Source organism: Eleutherodactylus coqui, unplaced genomic scaffold, assembly GCF_035609145.1.
Source record: "Eleutherodactylus coqui strain aEleCoq1 unplaced genomic scaffold, aEleCoq1.hap1 HAP1_SCAFFOLD_204, whole genome shotgun sequence".
In the NCBI taxonomy this organism is placed as follows: domain Eukaryota; kingdom Metazoa; phylum Chordata; class Amphibia; order Anura; family Eleutherodactylidae; genus Eleutherodactylus; species Eleutherodactylus coqui.
In genome coordinates this window covers 150,001-167,500 of record NW_027102588.1, presented here as the reverse complement: position 1 = coordinate 167,500, position 17,500 = coordinate 150,001, and positions in this window count along the sequence as shown.

Below are 17,500 nucleotides of genomic sequence, written 5' to 3'. Positions count from 1 at the left end.
CAAAGTCCAAACGCTCCGGCGCCGGCCAGGGCGGTTGACCCCGGCTGGCCGGGCCGGCGGGGGCTGCGGCTGCCGGGGCTGAGCCGAGTGTCGATGCATGTCGTGAGAACCGGGAAGGGGACAAACCGGTGGCTCCAGGCCGGGTTGGAGTTCCAGGAGGTCGGCCTGACTCTGGAGCTTTTCCCCTTAGCATTTCCCCATTGGCCAAAGGGGGGAAAGTCAAAAAAGCACCCCCAGCAGATGTATGCATAAGGGGCTGGGGGGTGACGGAGAGCGGGCTGTTGGCAGCTGTGTGGTGGCTGCTGGCAGCCGTGTGCTGGCTGCAGGGGTGGGCCTGGGCGGCTGCGGAGGGCCCCCTGAGTGCACCTACCAGTAGGGGCTGAAGACCCAGTCTGACCCTCCGATGTGCACGGGCAGGACACCCAGGAGGCGGGGAGCAGCCCCCGCTGAAGCCCACGGCAGTTGGCAGAGGCGAGTCTTTGAAAAAAATGACAAAGTCCAAACGCTCCAGGCGCTGGCCAGGGGTGCGGACCGGGCTGGCCGGGCCGGCGGGGGCTGCGGCGGCCGGGGCTGAGCCGAGTGTCTATGACTGTCCTGAGAACCGGTATGGGGACAAACCGGTGACTCCAGGCCGGGTTGGAGTTCCAGGAGGTCGGCCTGACTCTGGTGGTTTTCCCCTTAGCATTTCCCCATTGGCCAAAGGGGGGGAAGTCAAAAAAGCACCCCCAGCAGATGTATGCAGAAGGGGCTGGGGGGTGATGGGGAGCGGGCTGTTGGCAGCTGTGTGGTGGCTGCTGGCAGCCGTGTGCTGGCTGCAGGGGTGGGCCTGGGCGGCTGCGGAGGGCCCCCTGAGTGCACCTACCAGTAGGGGCTGAAGACCCAGTCTGACCCTCCGATGTGCCCGGGCAGGACACCCAGGAGGCGGGGAGCAGCCCCCGCTGAAGCCCACGGCAGTTGGCAGAGATGAGTCTTTGAAAAAAATGACAAAGTCCAAACGCTCCAGGCGCCGGCCAGGGGTGCGGACCGGGCTGGCCGGGCCGACGGGGGCTGCGGCTGCTGGTGCTGAGCCGACTGTCTATGCATGTCCTGAGAACCGGGATGGGGACAAACCGGTGGCTCCAGGCCGGGTTGGAGTTCCAGGAGGTCGGCCTGACTCTGGAGGTTTTCCCCTTAACATTTTCCCATAGGCCATAACGGGGGAAGTCAAAAAAGCACCCCCAGCAGATGTATGCAGAGGGGCTGGCGGGTGACGGAGAGCGCGTGTTTGGCAGCTGTGTGGTGGCTGCTGGCAGCCGTGTGCTGGCTGCAGTGGTGGGCCTGGGCGGCTGCGGAGGGCCCCCTGAGTGCACCTAGCAGTAGGGGCTGAAGACCCAGGCTGAGCCTCCGATGTGCCCGGGCAGGACACCCAGGAGGCGGGGAGCAGCCCCCGCTGAAGCCCACGGCAGTTGGCAGAGATGGGTCTTTGAAAAAAATGACAAAGTCCAAACGCTCCAGGCGTGCAGTCCAGGGGGGCGGACCCGGCTGGCCGGGCCGGCGGGAGCTGCGGCGGCTGGGGCAGAGCCGAGTGTCAACGCAGGTCGTGAGAACCCGTATGAGGGTAATCCAGGTCGCTCCGGGCCGAGCCACGGCTCCAGGAGGGCGGAAGGAGCGGGCCTGTTTCCCCTGATAGCGCCGACGACGGTAAAATAAGGCCTCGCAAAACGTCACCACGAACACCTTGTCGGGGTATAAGGGAACGAGCGGTGTGCGGTCGCTGACAAAGTGACAGTATTTCTCAAAAAAGCACCCCTGGCAGATGTGCGCAGACGGGGCTGGCTGGTGACGGAGAGCGGGCTGTTGGCAGCGGTGTGCTGGCTGCAGGGGTGGTCCGTGGCGGCTGCGGGGGGCCCGCAAAGCGCACCCACCATTAGTTGCTCAAGACCCAGGCTGAGCCTCCGATGTGCCCGGGCAGGACCCCAGGAGGCCGGGCACAGACCGCAGCCTGCCCCCTTGCCGTCCGACGAAGCTTGCACGGTCAGAAAAAGTTTCAAAGTCCCAACGGGGAGAGAGTGTTGACGGCGAGGGGGCGCTGGCTGCTCCAGGGGCCTGGGAGGGAGGCCCTGGAGGTCGGCCTGGGGGTGTGGAGGGGCCCCCGTGTGTCCCTGAGCGGCCCCCGGTCTTTGGTCGAGAGGGGGTCTCAGCCGCCAATGTGCCCGCCCGGGTACCTAGGGAGGCCGGCCTGGGGCGAGCGGAGCAGCCCCCGTGTGTCCCCGAGTGTCCCCTGGCGTTTGCTGAAGAGGGGGTCTCAGCCGCTAATGTGCCCGCCCGGGTACCTAGAGAGGCCGGCCTGGGGCGAGTGGAGCAGCCCCCGTGTGTCCCCGAGCGCCCCCCCCGGTCTTTGGTGGAGAGGGGGTCTCAGCCGCTGATGTGCCCGCCTCAGGGAAGCCGGCCTGGGGCGAGTGGAGCAGCCCCCGTGTGTCCCCGAGTGCCCCCCGGTCTCTGGTCGAGAGGGGGGTCTCAGCCGCTAATGTGCCCGCCTCAGGGAGTCCGGCCTGGGGCGAGTGGAGCAGCCCCCGTGTGTCCCCGAGCGCCCCCCGGTCTTTGGTGGAGAGGGGGTCTCAGCCGCTAATGTGCCCGCCTCAGGGAGTCCGGCCTGGGGCGAGTGGAGCAGCCCCCGTGTGTCCCCGAGCGCCCCCCGGTCTTTGGTGGAGAGGGGGTCTCAGCCGCTGATGTGCCCGCCTCAGGGAAGCCGGCCTGGGGCGAGTGGAGCAGCCCCCGTGTGTCCCCGAGTGCCCCCCGGTCTCTGGTCGAGAGGGGGGTCTCAGCCGCTAATGTGCCCGCCTCAGGGAGTCCGGCCTGGGGCGAGTGGAGCAGCCCCCGTGTGTCCCCGAGCGCCCCCCGGTCTTTGGTGGAGAGGGGGTCTCAGCCGCTAATGTGCCCGCCTCAGGGAGTCCGGCCTGGGGCGAGTGGAGCAGCCCCCGTGTGTCCCCGAGCGCCCCCCGGTCTTTGGTGGAGAGGGGGTCTCAGCCGCTAATGTGCCTGCCTCAGGGAGTCCGGCCTGGGGTGAGTGGAGCAGCCCCCGTGTGTCCCCGAGCGCCCCCCCGGTCTCTGGTGGAGAGGGGGTCTCGGCCGCTAATGTGCCCGCCCGGGTACCTAGGGAGTCCGGCCTGGGGCGAGTGGAGCAGCCCCCGTGTGTCCCTGAGCGTCCCCCGGTCTTTGGTGGAGAGGGGGTCTCAGCCGCTAATGTGCCCGCCTCAGGGAGGCCGGCCTGGGGCGAGTGGAGCAGCCCCCGGGTGTCCCTGAGCGCCCCCCGGTCTCTGGTGGAGAGGGGGCCTCAGCCGCTAATGTGCCCGCCTCAGGGAGGCCGGCCTGGGGCGAGTGGAGCAGCCCCCGTGTGTCCCTGAGCGTCCCCCGGTCTTTGGTCGAGAGGGGGTCTCAGCCGCTAATGTGCCCGCCTGGGTACCCAGGGAGGCCGGCCTGGGGCGAGTGGAGCGGCCCCCGTGTGTCCCTGAGCGTCCCCCGGTCTTTGGTCGAGAGGGGGTCTCAGCCGCTAATGTGCCCGCCTCAGGGAGTCCGGCCTGGGGCGAGTGGAGCAGCCCCCGTGTGTCCCTGAGCGTCCCCCGGTCTTTGGTGGAGAGGGGGTCTCAGCCGCTAATGTGCCCGCCTCAGGGAGGCCGGCCTGGGGCGAGTGGAGCAGCCCCCGGGTGTCCCTGAGCGCCCCCCGGTCTCTGGTGGAGAGGGGGCCTCAGCCGCTAATGTGCCCGCCTCAGGGAGGCCGGCCTGGGGCGAGTGGAGCAGCCCCCGTGTGTCCCTGAGCGTCCCCCGGTCTTTGGGTCGAGAGGGGGTCTCAGCCGCTAATGTGCCCGCCTGGGTACCCAGGGAGGCCGGCCTGGGGCGAGTGGAGCAGCCCCCGTGTGTCCCTGAGCGTCCCCCGGTCTCTGGTGGAGAGGGGGTCTCAGCCGCTAATGTGCCCGCCTCAGGGAGGCCGGCCTGGGGCGAGTGGAGCAGCCCCCGTGTGTCCCTGAGTGTCCCCTGGCGTTTGCTGAAGAGGGGGTCTCAGCCGCTAATGTGCCCGCCTGGGTACCTAGGGAGGCCGGCCTGGGGCGAGTGGAGCAGCCCCCGTGTGTCCCCGAGTGCCCCCCGGTCTTTGGTGGAGAGGGGGTCTCAGCCGCTAATGTGCCCGCCTCAGGGAGTCCGGCCTGGGGCGAGTGGAGCAGCCCCCGTGTGTCCCCGAGTGCCCCCCGGTCTTTGGTGGAGAGGGGGTCTCAGCCGCTAATGTGCCCGCCCCAGGGAGGCCGGCCTGGGGCGAGTGGAGCAGCCCCCGTGTGTCCCTGAGCGCCCCCCGGTCTTTGGTCGAGAGGGGGTCTCAGCCGCTAATGTGCCCGCCTCAGGGAGGCCGGCCTGGGGCGAGTGGAGCAGCCCCCGGGTGTCCCTGAGCGCCCCCTGGCGTTTGCTGAATAGGGGGTCCCAGCCGCCAATGTGGCCGCCCGGGTGCCCGGGGGAGCCGCCTGGGGTGGCCCTGTGCAGCCCCCGTGCGCCCCTGAGTGTTTTTCAGTATCTGGCCGAGACACCCCCTGACCCTCCGACGGTGTCCGTTTGGAGCGCCTGGTGCCTGGGCACCCCCTGAGTGTTTTTCAGTATCTGGCCGAGACACCCCCTGACCCTCCGCCGGCGTCCGTTTGGAGAGCCTGGTGCCTGGGCACAGACCGCGGCAGCTCCCGCTGGCCGCATTGACAGAGAGGGCTGAAAAAATGACAAAGTCCGAAAATGCCTGAGAACCGGGAAGGGGACAAACCGGCGGCTCCAGGCCGAGCCGGAGTTCCAGGAGGTCGGCATGATTTTGCCGGTTTCCCCATAGGATGTGCCAAGTTGCCAAAATGGGGGAACTCAAAAAAGCACCCCCGCCAGATGTATGTAGGGGGGCTGGATGGTCGATAGGGAGTGGGTGCCTGGCAGCAGGGGCCACCCCGCGCAGGTGCCCCGGGGGGCCCGCGGGGGGCCCCCGAAGACACCCCCCCCCAGCACTCGCTGAAAACCCCGTCCGAGCCGCCCGCGCTGCCCGGAGGGAGTCCCGGGAGGCCGGGCACGGCCCGCAGGTCTCTCCCTCTGCCCCCCGGTGAGGTTTGCACGGGGGGAAAAGTTTCAAAGTCCCAACGGGGGCGAGAGACGGTGCCGGCGAGGGGTGGCGGGCTGCTCCGCGGACCCGGGGGAAGCCCGGGGAGGGCGGCCCGAGGGCGCGGAGGGCCCCCTGAGAGTGCCTACGGGTAGTAGGTGAGAAACCCTGCCTGTCCCTCCCACGGGGCCGGGCAGGGACCCCGGGAGGCCGGGCAGAGCCCGCAGGTCGCCCCCTTCCCGTCCGATGAAGCTCGCACGGTCAGAAAAGTTTCAAAGTCCCAACGGGGGGAGAGTGTTGACGGCGAAGGGGTGCTGGCTGCCCCTGGGGCCGGGCTGGAGCCCCTGGAGGTCGGGCTGGGGTTGTGGAGGGGCCCCCTGAGAGCACCCAACAGCAGTTGCTCAAGACCCTGCCTGAGCCTCCGGTGTGCCCGGGCATGAACCCCAGGAGGCGGGGAACAGCCGTGGCAGCCCCTGCTGAAGTCCTTGGCAGTTGGCAGAGGCGAGTCTTGGGGGAAAAAAAACGACAAAGTCCAAACGCTCCAGGCGCCGGCCAGGGGGGCGGACGTGGCTGGCCTGGCCGGCGGGTGCTGCGGCTGCCGGGGCTGAGCCGAGTGTCGATGCATCTCCTGAGAACCGGGAAGGGGACAAACCGGTGGCTCCAGTCCGAGCTGGAGTTCCAGAAGGTCGGCCTGACTCTGGAGGTTTTCCCCCTGGCTTTTCCCCATAGGCCAAAAGGGGGGAAGTCAAAAAAGCACCCCCGGCAGATGTATGCAGAAGGGGCTGGGGGGTGACGGAGAGCGGGCTGTTGGCAGCTGCGTGGTGGCTGCAGGGGTGGGCCTGGGCGGCTGCGGTGGGCCCCCTGAGTGCACCTGCCCGTGGTGGCTGAAAACCCAGGCTGAGCCTCCGATGTGCCCGGGCAGGACCCCAGGAGGCCGGGCACAGAACGCCGGTTGCCCCCCATTGCCGTTTGACGAAGCTTGCACGGTCAGAAAAGTTTCAAAGTCCCAACGGGGAGAGAGTGTTGACGGCGAGGGGGTGCTGGCAGCTCCAGCGGCCGGGGGCAACCGCTGGAGGCTGGGCCCGGACTGCGGCAGCCCCCCTTGCGGTCGAACAAAGTTTGAGGAGACGAGTCATGAAAATGACAAAGTCCAAACGCTCCAGGCGTGCCGTCCAGGGGGGCGGACCCAGCTGGTCGGACCGGCGGGAGCTGCGGCGGCCGGGGAAGAGCCGAGTGTCAATGCAGGTCACGAGAACCGGTATGAGGGTAAACCTGGCCGCTCCGGGCCGAGGCACGGTTCCAGGAGGGCGGAAGGAGCGGGCCCGCTTCCCCTGATAGCGCCGACGGCGGTAAAATAAGGCCTCGCAAAACGTCAGCACGAACACCTTGTCGGGGTATAAGGGAACGAGCGGTGTGCGGTCTTTGACAAAGTGACAGTGTTTCTCAAAAAAGCACCCCCGGCAGATGTGTGCAGACGGGGCTGGCTGGTGTGGGAGAGCGGCGGGCTGTTGGCAGCAGTGTGCTGGCTGCAGGGGTGGCCCGGGGCGGCTGCGGAGGGCCCCCAAAGCGCACCTACCAGTGGTGGCTGAAAACCCCCGCTGAGCCTCCGATGTGCCCGGGCAGGACCCCAGGAGGCCGGGCAGAGCCCGCCGCTTGCCCCCTTGCCGTTTGACGAAGCTTGCACGGTCAGAAAAGTTTCAAAGTCCCCACGGGGGGAGAGTGTTGACGGCGAGGAGGTGCTGGCTGCTCCAGGGGCCGGGGGCAACCCCTGGAGGCTGGGCACGGACTGCGGCAGCCCCCCTTGCAGTCGAACAAAGTTTGAGGAGACAAGTCATGAAAATGACAAAGTCCAAACGCTCCAGGCGCCGGGCTGGGGTGCGGACCCGGCTGGCCGGGCTGGCGGGAGCTGCGGCGGCCGGGGCTGAGCCGAGTGTCAATGCAGGTCCTGAGAACCGGGAAGGGGACAAACCGGTGGCTCCAGGCCGGGTTGGAGTTCCAGGAGGTCGGCAGGACTCTGGAGGTTTTCCCCTTGGCATTTTCCCATTGGCCACAATGGGGGAAGTCAAAAAAGCACCCCCAGCAGATGTATGCAGAGGGGCTGGCGGGTGACGGAGAGCGGGCAGTTGGCAGCTGTGTGGTGGCTGCAGGAGGTGGGCCTGGGCGGCTGCGGAGGGCCCCCAAAGTGCACCTACCAGAAGGGGCCCAAGACCCAGGCTGAGCCTCCGATGTGCCCGGGCAGGACACCCAGGAGGCGGGGAGCAGCCCCCGCTGAGGTCCATGGCATGTGCCAGAGGCGAGTCTTGGAGAAAAAACGACAAAGTCCAAACGCTCCAGGCGCCGGGCAGGGTGGCGGACCCGGCTGGCCGGGCCGGCGGGGGCTGCGGCTGCCGGGGCTGAGCCGAGTGTCAATGCAGGTCCTGAGAACCGGGAAGGGGACAAACCGGCGGCTCCAGGCCGAGCTCGAGTTCCAGAAGGTCGGCCTGACTCTGGAGGTTTTCCCCCTGGCTTTTCCCCATAGGCCAAAATGGGGGAAGTCAAAAAAGCACCCCCAGCAGATGTATGCAGAGGGGCTGGGGGGTGATGGAGAGCGGGCTGTTGGCAGCCGTGTGCTGGCTGCAGGGGTGGACCTGGGCGGCTGCGGAGGGCCCCCTGAGTGCACCTGCCAGCGGTGGCTCAACACCCTGGCTGAGCCTCCGATGTCCCCGGGCAGGACCCCAGGAGGCCGGGCACAGACCGCAGCCTGCCCCCTTGCCTTTTGACGAAGCTTGCACGGTCAGAAAAAAGTTTCAAAGTCCCGACGGGGAGAGAGTGTTGAGGGCGAGGGGGTGCCGGCTGCTCCAGGGGCCGGGGGCAACCCCTGGAGGCTGGGCACGGACCGCGGCACACCCCCTTGCGGTCGAACAAAGTTTGAGGAGACAAGTCATGAAAATGACAAAGTCCAAACGCTCCAGGCGAGCCGGCCAGGGGTGCGGACCCGGCTGGCCGGGCCGGCGGGAGCTGCGGCTGCCAGGGTTGAGCCGAGTGTCAATGCATGTCCTGAGAACCGGGAAGGGGACAAACCGGTGGCTCCAGGCCGGGTTGGAGTTCCAGGAGGTCGGCCTGACTCTGGAGGTTTTCCCCCCGGCCTTTCCCCTTAGGCCAAAATGGGGGAAGTCAAAAAAGCACCCCCGGCAGATGTGTGCAATGGGCTGGGGGGTGATGGAGAGCGGGCTGTTGGCAGCTGTGTGGCGGCTGCAGGGGTGGGCCTGGGCGGCTGCGGAGGGCCCCCAAAGTGCACCTACAAGTAGGGGCCCAAGACCCAGGCTGAGCCTCCGAAGTTCCCCGGGCAGGACACCCAGGAGGCGGGGAGCAGCCCCCGCTGAAGTCCACGGCATGTGCCAGAGGCGAGTCTTGGAGAAAAAAATGACAAAGTCCAAACGCTCCAGGCGTGCCGGCCAGGGGGGCGGACCTGGCTGGCCGGGCCGGCGGGAGCTGCGGCTGCCGGGGTTGAGCCGAGTGTCGATGCAGGTCCTGAGAACCGGGAAGCGGACAAACCGGTGGCTCCAGGCCGGGTTGGAGTTCCAGGAGGTCGGCAGGACTCTGGAGGTTTTCCCCTTGGCATTGTCCCATTGGCCACAATGGGGGAAGTCAAAAAAGCACCCCCAGCAGATGTATGCAGAGGGGCTGGGGGGTGATGGAGAGCGGGCTGTTGGCAGCCGTGTGCTGGCTGCAGGGGTGGGCATGGGCGGCTGCGGAGGGCCCCCTGAGTGCACCTGCCAGCGGTGGCTCAACACCCTGGCTGAGCCTCCGATGTCCCCGGGCAGGACCCCAGGAGGCCGGGCAGAGCCCGCCGCTTGCCCCCTTGCCGTTTGACGGAGCTTGCACGGTCAGAAAAAGTTTCAAAGTCCCAACGGGGAGAGAGTGTTGAGGGCGAGGGGGTGCTGGCAGCTCCAGGGGCCGGGGGCAACCCCTGGAGGCTGGGCACGGACTGCGGCAGCCCCCCTTGCAGTCGGACAAAGTTTGAGGAGACAAGCCATGAAAATGACAAAGTCCAAACGCTCCAGGCGCCGGCCAGGGGGGCGGACCCGGCTGGCTGGGACGGCAGGGGCTGCGGCTGCCGGGGCTGAGCCGAGTGTCAATGCAGGTCCTGAGAACCGGGAAGGGGACAAACCGGCGGCTCCAGGCCGAGCTCGAGTTCCAGAAGGTCGGCCTGACTCTGGAGGTTTTCCCCCTGGCTTTTCCCCATAGGCCAAAATGGGGGAAGTCAAAAAAGCACCCCCAGCAGATGTATGCAGAGGGGCTGGGGGGTGATGGGGAGCGGGTGTTTGGCAGCAGTGTGCTGGCTGAAGAGGTGTGCATGGGCGGCTGCGGAGGGCCCCCTGAGTGCACCTGCCAGCGGTGGCTCAACACCCTGGCTGAGCCTCCGATGTCCCCGGGCAGGACCCCAGGAGGCCGGGCACAGACCGCAGCCTGCCCCCTTGCCGTTTGACGAAGCTTGCACGGTCAGAAAAAGTTTCAAAGTCCCAACGGGGAGAGAGTGTTGAGGGCGAGGGGGTGCTGGCAGCTCCAGGGGCCGGGGGCAACCCCTGGAGGCTGGGCACGGACTGCGGCAGCCCCCCTTGCGGTCGAGCAAAGTTTGAGGAGACAAGTCATGAAAATGACAAAGTCCAAACGCTCCAGGCGTGCCGGGCAGGGTGGCGGAGCCGGCTGGCTGGGCCGGTGGGAGCTGCGGCTGCCGGGGCTGAGCCGAGTGTCGATGTATGTCGTGAGAACCGGTATGAGGGTGATCCTGGTCGCTCCGGGCCGAGGCACGGTTCCAGGAGGGCGGAAGGAGCGGGCCCGTTTCCCCTGATAGCGCCGACGGCGGTAAATTAAGGCCTCGCAAAACGTCAGGACGAACACCTTTTTTGCATATAAGGGAACGAGCGGTGTGCCGTCTTTGACAAAGTGACTATTTCTCAGAGTGCTGGAGTGGGGACCGCTCAAAGTCAAAGCTCCGCGGCCGCCCCTCTGCCACCTCCCCGGGAGCAGAGTCGTCGAGCGCGAGTGTCCCCACTCCGCCTGTCCAGGCCGCGGGGCCGACAGGCTGGCTGGCTGCCCGGGGAGACCCCGCTCTCCGAGCGGCCGGGCGCCACGTTTCGAGAGGTGTGCGAAGCCACCTTGGGGGCCTGCGGAGGCCCCCCTGAGAGCGCCTCCAAGCCCTTGCTGAGAGCCCTGTCCTAGATGCCTGCGCGGGCAGGCGGGACCCCACCAGGAGGCCGTGCACAGCCCGCGGCAGCCACTGCTGAAGCCCAGGGCAGTTGGCAGAGATGAGTCTTTGAAAAAAAATGACAAAGTCCAAACGCCTCCAGGCGCCGGCCAGGGGGACGGACCCGGCTGGCCGGGCCGGCGGGAGCTGCGGCGGCTGGGGCTGAGCCGAGTGGCGATGCATGTCCTGAGAACCGGGAAGGGGACAAACCGGAGGCTCCAGGCCGGGCGGCAGTTCCAGGAGGTCGGCCTGACTCTGGAGGTTTTCCCCCTGGCATTTTCCCATTGGCCAAAATGGGGGAAGTCAAAAAAGCACCCCCAGCAGATGTATGCAGAGGGGCTGGCTGGTGATGGGGAGCGGTCTGTTGGCAGCAGTGTGCTGGCTGCAGAGGTGTGCATGGGCGGCTGCGGAGGGCCCCCTGAGTGCACCTGCCCGTGGTGGCTGAAAACCCAGGCTGAGCCTCCGATGTGCCCGGGCAGGACCCCAGGAGGCCGGGCACAGAACGCCGGCTGCCCCCTTGCCGTTTGACGAAGCTTGCACGGTCAGAAAAGTTTCAAAGTCCCAATGGGGAGAGAGTGGTGACGGCGAGGGGGTGCTGGCTGCTCCAGGGGCCGGGGGCAACCCCTGGAGGCTGGGCACGGACCGCGGCCGCCCCCCTTGCAGTCGGACAATGTCTGAGGAGACAAGTCATGAAAATGACAAAGTCCAAACGCTCCAGGCGCCGGCCAGGGGGGGCGGACCCGGCTGGCCGGGCCGGCGGGGGCTGCAGCTGCCGTTGCTGAGCCGAGTGTCAGTGCAGGTCCTGAGAACCGGGAAGGGGACAAACCGGTGGCTCCAGGCCGAGCTCGAGTTCCAGGAGGTCGGCCTGACTCTGGAGGTTTTCCCCTTGGCTTTTCCCCATTGGCCAAAATGGGGGAAGTCAAAAAAGCACCCCCGGCAGATGTATGCAGAGGGGCTGGCTGGTGATGGGGAGCGGGCTGTTGGCAGCGGTGTGCTGGCTGCAGAGGTGTGCATGGGCGGCTGCGGAGGGCCCCCTGAGTGCACCTGCCCGTGGTGGCTGAAAACCCAGGCTGAGCCTCCGATGTCCCCGGGCAGGACCCCAGGAGGCCGGGCAGAGCCCGCCGCTTGCCCCCTTGCCGTTTGACGAAGCTTGCACGGTCAGAAAAGTTTCAAAGTCCCAACGGGGAGAGAGTGTTGAGGGCGAGGGGGTGCTGGCAGCTCCAGGGGCCGGGAGGGAGGCCCTGGAGGTGGGCCTGGGGGGTGTGGCGGGGCCCCCTGAGAGCACCTACCAGCAGTTGCTCAAGACCCTGCCCGAGCCTCCGGTGTTGCAGGGCAGGACACCCATTGGCGGGGAACAGCAGGTGGCAGCCCCTGCTGTAGTCCTTGGCAGTTGGCAGAGATGAGTCTTTGAGAAAAAACGACAAAGTCCAAACGCTCCAGGCGCCGGGCAGGGTGGCGGACCCGGCTGGCCGGGCCGGCGGGGGCTGCGGCTGCCGGGGCTGAGCCGAGTGTCAAGGCATGTCCTGAGAACCGGGAAGGGGGCAAACCAGTAGCTCCAGGCCGGGCTAGGGTTCCAGGAGGTCGGCCTGACTCTGGAGGTTTTCCCCCTGGCTTTTCCCCATAGGCCAACATGGGGGAAGTCAAAAAAGCACCCCCGGCAGATGTATGCAGAGGGGCTGGCGGGTGATGGGGAGCGGGCTGTTGGCAGCCGTGTGCTGGCTGCAGAGGGCCCCCGAGGTGCTGCACCTACCAGTAGTTGCTCAAGACCCCCCCTGACCCTCTGGTGTTGCAGGGCAGGAAACCCAGGAGGCGGGGAACAGCCCGTGGCAGCCCCTGCTGAATCCCACGGCAGTTGGCAGAGATGAGTCTTTGAGAAAAATGACAAAGTCCAAACGCTCCAGGCGTGCCGGCCAGGGGGGCGGACCCGGCTGGCCGGGCCGGCGGGAGCTGCGGCTGCCGGGGCTGAGCCGAGTATCGATGCATGTCGTGAGAACCGGTATGAGGGTAATCCTGGGCCCTCCGGGCCGAGGCACGGTTCCAGGAAGGCGGAAGGAGCGGGCCTGTTTGCCCTGATAGCGCCGACGGCGGTAAATTAAGGCCTCGCAAAACGTCAGGACGAACACCTTTTTTGCATATAAGGGAACGAGCGGTGTGCCGTCTTTGACAAAGTGACTATTTCTCAGAGTGCTGAGAAGGGAGTGGGGACCGCTCAAAGTCAAAGCGCCGCGGCCGCCCCTCTGCCACCTCCCTGGGAGCAGAGTCATCGAGCGCGAGTGTCCCCACTCCGCCTGTGCAGGCCGCGGGGCCGACAGGCTGGCTGGCTGCCCGGGCAGACCCCGCTCTCCGAGCGGCCGGGCGCCACGTTCGAGAGGTGTACGAAGCCACCTTGGGGGCCTGCGGAGGCCCCCCTGAGAGCGCCTCCAAGCCCTTGCTGAGAACCCTGTCCTAGATGCCTGCGCGGGCAGGCGGGACCCCACCAGGAGGCCGTGCACAGCCCGCGGCAGCCACTGCTGAAGCCCGGGGCAGTTGGCAGAGATGAGTCTTTGAAAAAAAATGACAAAGTCCAAACGCCTCCAGGCGCCGGCCAGGGGGACGGACCCGGCTGGCCGGGCCGGCGGGAGCTGCGGCGGCTGGGGCTGAGCCGAGTGGCGATGCACGTCCTGAGAACCGGGAAGGGGACAAACCGGTAGCTCCAGGCCGGGCTAGAGTTCCAGGAGGTCGGCCTGACTCTGGAGGTTTCCCCCCTGGCTTTTCCCCATAGGCCAAAGCGGGGGAAGTCAAAAATGCACCCCCAGCAGATGTATGCAGAGGGGCTGGCTGGTGATGGGGAGCGGGCTGTTGGCAGCGGTGTGCTGGCTGCAGGGGTGGCCCGGGGCGGCTGCGGAGGGCCCCCGAGGTGCACCTACCAGCAGTAGCTCAAGACCCTGCCTGAGCCTCCGGTGTTGCAGGGCAGGACACCCAGGAGGCGGGGAACAGCCCGCGGCAGCCCCCGCTGAAGTCCATGGCATTTGCCAGAGGAGAGTGTTGGATGAAAAAACGACAAAGTCCAGACGCTCCGGGCGCCGGCCAGGGGGACGGACCCGGCTGGTCGGGCCGGCGGGAGCTGCGGCTGCCGGGGCTGAGCCGAGTGTCGATGCATGTCGTGAGAACCGGTATGAGGGTAATCCTGGGCCCTCGGGGCCGAGGCACGGTTCCAGGAAGGCGGAAGGAGCGGGCCCGCTTCCCCTGATAGCGCCGACGGCGGTAAAATAAGGCCTCGCAAAACGTCAGGACGAACACCTTTTTTGCATATAAGGGAACGAGCGGTGTGCGGTCTTTGACAAAGTGACTATTTCTCAATGTGCTGAGAAGGGAGTGGGGACCGCTCAAAGTCAAAGCACCGCGTCCGCCCCTCTGCCACCTCCCTGGGAGCAGAGTCATCGAGCGCGAGGGTCCCCACTCCGCCTGTGCAGGCCACGGGGCCAACAGGCTGGCTGGCTGGCTGCCCGGGCGACCCCCCCCCTCCGAGATGCCGGGCCGGGGCAGACTGTGCAAACGAGCGCGGGCGTGTTTTCTTCCCCTGGGGTGGAGCCCTTCCACCCCACGCCGTCCGAGGCCCGTTGGCCTCGGGCGGCCTGCCTCCGAGAGTGGGAGAGAGACGGAGGACGGCGGCCCGCGGCGGCGCGAGGCGTCCCCGTTGTTCCACCACGGCTGCCAGCCGGTCGATCCTGCCGGTAGCCTGGGCTTGTCTCCGCTCCGCCTGTCCAGGCCGTGGGGCCCACAGGCGGCTTGCCCGGGAAGACCCCGCTCTCCGAGCGGCCGGGCGCCACGTTCAAGAGGTGTACGGAGCCACCTGTGGGGGGTCTGCGGAGGCCCCCCCTGAGAGCGCTGATAACCCTGTCCTAGCTGCCTGCGCGGGCAGGCGGGACCCCCAAGAGGCCGGGCACAGCCCGCGGCAGCCCCCGCCGAAGTCCACGGCAGTTGGCAGAGACGAGTCTTGGAGAGAAAACGACAAAGTCCAGACGCTCCAGGCGCCGGCCAGGGGTGCGGACCCGGCTGGCCGGGCCGGCGGGAGCTGCGGCTGCCGGGGCTGAGCCGAGTGTCGACGCATGTCGTGAGAACCGGTATGAGGGTAATCCTGGGCCCTCGGGGCCGAGCTACGGTTCCATGAAGGCGGAAGGAGCGGGCCTGTTTCCCCTGATAGCGCCGACGACGGTAAAATAAGGGCTCGCAAAACGTCAGGACGAACACCTTTTTTGCATATAAGGGAACGAGCGGTGTGCGGTCTTTGACAAAGTGACTATTTCTCAGAGTGCTGGAGTGGGGACCGCTCAAAGTCAAAGCACCGCGGCCGCCCCTCTGCCACCTCCCTGGGAGCAGAGTCATAGAGCGCAAGTGTCCCCACTCCGCCTGTGCAGGCCGCGGGGCCAACAGGCTGGCTGGCTGGCTGCCCGGGCGACCCCCCTCCGAGATGCCGGGCTGAGGCGTAGGCAGCCGCCTCCATCACCACCACCCAAGGCGAGAGAGTGGGTCAACGGGAGAGCCGTCGCGGCCGGGGGACCCTCGCCGCGCCCATGTCCGGGGAAGGACCACAAGGGCCCTGCTCCCCGGCGCCCCGGCGAGCGGGTTCACCCTCGGCGCGTACGGCTCTCGAGGATGGGGAAGGGACGCGCGTGGGCGTCCCTCCCGTCCCCCGCGGAAGAAGGCGAGCGACTCTGCGCGTCGGGACACCCCGCGGAGCCCCCTGCGGGGGGAGTACTCCGGGGGAGAAGCGTGGCGCAGGGGGTGCAGCCCTTTCCCAGGCCACCGTGCGACGGCGTCGGTGGGGCCGACGCCGAGAGAGAGAACGATCCGGGCTCTCCCGCCTCAGGGCGGCCGAGAGCGGGGCACGGGCCCCACGTTTGGTGAAGGTTTTCCCGAAAGCGAAGGACCCCCGCCTGTCCCCTCGGGCTCCGGCCGATGCGGGCGGTCCAGGGCGGGGATAGGGGACGGCGGCCTGCGGACGACGCGCTTTATCCCCAGAAGGAGCGAGGCATGAGGGGGTGTTCCACCCCCGCCGGCCGGTCTCGCTCCTTCTCCGGGCTACCCCTCGGCGGAGTAAAGACCCCCGGGTCAACGCTCCCGCGTCCGGGCGCCGGCGCGCGTCCCCTTCCCGCGGGGGGTGGATCCCTTCCACCCCCGGCCGTCCGAGGCCCGTGCGCCTCGGGCGGCCTCCCTTCCGAGAGAGGGAGAGAGAGAGACGGAGGACGGTGGTCCGCGACGGCGCGAGGCGTCCGTGTTGTGTTCCCCACGGCGGCTACCCGGTCGATCCCGCCCGCCGGTAGCCTTGGCTTGCCCCCGTTCCGCCTGTCCAGGCCGCGGGGCCGACGGGCTGTCTGCCCGGGTAGACCCCGCTCTCACCGAGCGGCCGGGCGGCCACGTTCAAGAGGTGTACGAAGCCACCTCGGGGTGGAGCCCTTCCACCCCTGGCCGTCCGAGGCCCGTGCGCCTCGGGCGGCCTCCCTTCCGAGAGAGGGAGAGAGACGGAGGACGGTGGTCCGCGACGGCGCGAGGCGTCCAACTTGTGTTCCCCACGGCGGCTACCCGGTCGATCCCGCCCGCCGGTAACCTTGGCTTGTCCCCACTCCGCCTGTCCAGGCCGCGGGGCCAACAGGCTGTCCGCCCGGGTAGACCCCGCTCTCCGAGCGGCCGGGCGCCACGTTCAAGAGGTGTACGAAGCCACCTTGGGGGGGCTGCGGTGCCCCCCACCCCTGAGAGTGCCTCCCAGGCCGAGGGAGCCCGGCGGTCGAGTGTCGTAGGAAAGCGCGTGCCACGGCTGTGTCGGTCACAGGGGCCAGAGGTAGTTTGGGCAACGGCTTAGATCCGTATGAAGCTCATCCTTTCCGGCCTGTTCTGGCGGCGGCTAGGCGCGCGCGCGCGAATGGCACGACACCCCTGGTTCCAGCGAGGCGACGGCGCCCCGCACCCCACTCTCCGGGCCGAGCAGAGCCCCCGAGCGCAAGAGTCCCCGCTCCGCCTGTCCAGGCCGCGGGGCCAGCAGGCTGTCTGCCCGGGTAGACCCCGCTCTCACCGAGCGGCCGGGCGCCACGTTCAAGAGGTGTACGAAGCCACCTTGGGGTGGAGCCCTTCCACCCCTGGCCGCCCGAGGCCCGTGCGCCTCGGGCGGCCCCCCTTCCGAGAGAGGGAGAGAGACGGAGGACGGTGGTCCGCGACGGTGCGAGGCGTCCAACTTGTGTTCCCCCACGGCGGCTACCCGGTCGATCCCGCCCGCCGGTAGCCTTGGCTTGCCCCCACTCCGCCTGTCCAGGCCGCGGGGCCGACGGGCTGTCTGCCCGGGTAGACCCCGCTCTCCGAGCGGCCGGGCGCCACGTTCAAGAGGTGTACGTAAAGCCACCTTGGGGGGCTGCGGTGCCCCCCGCCCCGAGAGTGCCTCCCATTCCGAGGGGAGCCTGGCGGTCGAGTGTCGTAGGAAAGCGCGTGCGCGGCTGTGTCGGTCACACGGGCCAGAGTTAGTTTGGGCAACGGCTTAGATCCGTATGCAGCTCAACCTTCCCGGCCTGTTCTGGCGGCGGCTAGGCGCGCGCGAACGTCACGACGCCCCAGGTTCCAGCGAGGCGACGGCGCCCCGCACCCCGCTCTCCGGGCCGTGCAGAGCCCCCCCGAGCGCAAGAGCCCCCGCTCCGCCTGTCCAGGCCGCGGGGCCGACAGGCTGTCTGCCCGCGTAGACCCCGCTCTCACCGAGCGGCCGGGCGCCACGTTTAAGAGGTGTACGAAGCCACCTTTGGGGGGGCTGCGGTGGCCCCCTGCCCCGAGAGTGCCTCCCAGGCTGAGGGAGCCCGGCGGTCGAGTGTCGTAGGAAAGCGCGCGCGCGGCTGTGTCACACGGGCCAGAGTTAGTTTGGGCAACGGCTTAGATCCGTATGCAGCTCAACCTTTCCGGCCTGTTCTGGCGGCGGCTAGGCGCGCGCGAACGTCACGCCGCCCCAGGTTCCAGCGAGGCGACGGCGCCCCGCACCCCGCTCTCCGGGCCGTGCAGAGCCCCCACGAGCGCAAGAGCCCCCGCTCCGCCTGTCCAGGCCGCGGGGCCGACAGGCTGTCTGCCCGCGTAGACCCCGCTCTCCGAGCGGCCGGGCGCCACGTTCAAGAGGTGTACGAAGCCACCTTAAGGGGGCTGCGGTGGCCCCCTGCCCCGAGAGTGCCTCC